Source organism: Papaver somniferum, chromosome 7 (genome assembly GCF_003573695.1).
Source record: "Papaver somniferum cultivar HN1 chromosome 7, ASM357369v1, whole genome shotgun sequence".
In the NCBI taxonomy this organism is placed as follows: domain Eukaryota; kingdom Viridiplantae; phylum Streptophyta; class Magnoliopsida; order Ranunculales; family Papaveraceae; genus Papaver; species Papaver somniferum.
The window spans coordinates 2,391,081-2,394,581 of NC_039364.1; positions in this window are offsets into that span (position 1 = coordinate 2,391,081).

Genomic DNA, 3,501 nt, shown 5'->3' on the forward strand with positions numbered 1-3,501 from the left:
TGGACTTTATTTGAGCAGAAAAGAGTTGCTTTTGATGGTTTTGTTGGAGAAGAAGGAGTGCGAGAGAGAGAGGGGAGAGGGAGAGAAAAGTAAATGGGACGGATATCACAAGTTATCCCTTGGGATCTCTTAAATGGTAAGATTACTTAGCATGGTTATATTGATATATTCTTGTATCATAGGTTTATAGATTAATAATTAATTTATACTTATCCGAATATATCCCGATCAGGGATGTACAAGAAGCAAGAAAAAGGTAACAACAGAAGGATTTTAACATCAATCTTCAATCTTCTTGCAATAATCTTCTTGCAACAAAGTATTTTAGTTCAGGTTTCTAATATAAGGTATTTTTTGTGATAAATAGATCTTCTCATAACGGAGAATTTTATAAACACAAATGAGATCTTCTCGACAATAAAACTCATGCATTATTTCTTTCTTTGGATAACTCCATTTCATATACATTACAAATAAAACATTTTCTTCTATATCATCCAACACTTGGCCACTTTAGACGAACATATTCACAAACAGTAACATGTCTCTCCACTTCAGTTTTCACATCCACAACCCATATTTTTCTCTTTTAGTTTAGTTTTCTCCAATATCTTAGGATAATTTATCTCTGATGTATATAAAGTATCTAATAAACATGTTAAGTTTTAAAAGCAAGAGTTCGACGTTTCCCTTATTTATGGTTGCTGAAAATACAAATTAATAATTTTGAAGATCGATGAAAAATGGAATTAAGATGTTTCAGGTAAGTGAAGGTTAGTGAAACATGAAAAGTTACTACTTTATGACTATCAAGTAAAAACACATGGCAAGGGGAGTAGTTATAGTATATTTAAAATTTATTAGCACATTTCGCCTTGTACAAGTACGTATACATAAAGAAGTATGATTCATAATTTTTTTCTCTTCTTCATTTATCATATTTTATTTTCGTTCAAAGATAAATTGTTTATGTCAAATAAGTGAATGATGAAAGAAAGTGAAAATAAACTTTAAAGCACTTAATATATATAACTAGTGTGCCAGTGCGTGTTTGGTTTTGGTACTAAAAATACAAGTGGAAACAAAAAAAATATATATTTCCATCTTTCAGTGTCAAACATTAATAGAAAACTGGTCAATTAACCTAATAACGATATCACCTGGGTGAAAAAGACAGGTAAAACTTGATATTATTTAAATGGACGAGAATATAAAAGTAGCCAGGATGTGAACAGTTCCATCCTATCCATTTTCAAATACTTTTTCTTATATTTAATTTACATCAGAATGTATCCTGTTTATCCTCCATATTTTTTTAAGTTTAAGCCTGGATGAATCCAGTTTCATTATTGCTATTTTTTTGGTGTCCATTTCACCCATACTATTTTTTACTCGTCAATTAGAACCATGTTTTATAAATATTTGAGCAAATGACCTATTTTCTGAAACTTTAATATGCAAACTTGTGAACTCTATTGCGACCCAGTGATGTATTGGAGGAAACCAAAATCTTCAGGGAAACAAAAAACCACAATAGCTCACTCTAAAAACCACAACAGCAGATCAAATAATCAAATTCAAAACCCTAACTTTATAATCATAACTTTATCATCTCTAAATCAACCAATTCTCAAAAAGTGATCCGTACATACTTGCAGGAGTCTTTCTTTTCCTGAAAAGAAAACTCATATTGAAAGATTTCCCTTCAAAAAATATATTTCAACTATCAGTTGTTGATGATTTGAAATCAAAATTGATCAGTTGATAAGAGATTTATCATGACTTGTGATTTTGATCGTTTTCTATGTAGATTTTCTAAGAGTTTGGTTTTTGTGCAGAGTGTGTTAAAAACTTTTCTTATTCGGGTATTTTACGCGTTGGAGGATATAAAGTAGAGCTGGTGGAATTTGGGAATAAACCGGGAAGGAGATGTATCTACTGACTTTATATGTGGCACGGTCCGTCCTATTTTGGATGGTCGTATAGGCGGATAAGGGAAGGTTTGTGCATGGTTTGGGTTCAACTCCACTGAGCATACTTAGCAAGCTGGACTGGATTGGCCTTTTAGCCAAATCCAGACTATCATCACCAAGAACACGTATTATTTTTGTTTCAAAAAGATACGTTGGTTGTATGTATGAATTACACATGAAACTAGCCTATTATTTTTTAAAAGAAAGAGTATAATATTAATATTATTTTTCAGATATACGAATTACAGATGAAACTAGCATATTATTCATGTAAGACCAAATGTCGCTTTCCAAAGAAAAATTAATAGGATTTCTCTCAAGGTTTAGCTCATTAAGCGTAGAAGGGTTGGAAAAACAATTAGAGAAAATATGTGATCCAGTCCTCTAATTAACTAGATCAGGGCCAACTCTAGCCTTCATCCTAGCACCAAGCGAGATAGAAATGGATATCGCAAGTCAACCCTCAGAATATTTTAAAGGGTATTCTTCAGCATGGTTATATTAATATTATTTTTCATCGGAGTTTACAGCTTAATAAATGATTTACATTTACATGAATATATCCAAATTAAAGATGAACAAGAAACAAAAAAAAGGAGACAAAATAAGGGTCTCAACAATCTTCAATCTTCTCGTAACGATGTATTTTAGTTTAATATGAAATGTTTTAATATGAAATGTTATATGATAAGATAAATGTTTTCATGCGGATAACTTTATAAGTTCATTGTGATCTTTCCTGGGCATAAAACTCATGTGTTATTTTATCGGATAACACCATTTTGTACGCATCATTTGTATGACAATATCTTCTTTGTCATCCAACATTTCGGCACTTTAAATGAATATCCGTAGATAATTCCTCTATTTTAGTTTTCAACTCCACAACCCATATTTTGTTCCTTTAGTTTAGTTTTCTCCAATATATCACGATAATCCGCCTCTCAATGTGCAGAATGATTGTAAACATGTTAATTGTTAGAGTCAAGTATTCGACATTGTCCGTACTTATGGTTGCTGAAGATACAAATGGACAACTTTAAAGAACGATGAAAAATTTAAATGTTTCAGGTTACTGAAGCATGAAAACTGACAATTTTAAGACTTAGAAGTAATATCAACGGTCTAAGGGAATAGCTCTAGTATACCTGAAAATAATTAGAACATTTATTCTTGTATAGGTGCGTGTATATATATATTTATATATATAAGAAGAAGTATGATTCATATTTCATTTCTCTTCTTCGTTTTTTCATATTTTATTTTCCTTTAAATATATAGTTTTTATGTTAAATAAGTAAATCATGAATGGGAGTGAAAATAAACTTGCAAACACTTAATATAATTTGTGTGCCTATGCCATTTGGTTTTTGTAAAAGTATAAGTGGAGGGGGAAAAGAGCATATCAAGTATCAACCATCTTTCAGTATCAAAACTTTAATATGTGGACTTGTAAACTCAATTTCGACTCCAGCGATGGGTTGGAGAAAAATCACAGTGGCTCGCTGTAAAAATTCTCCAACTGTAG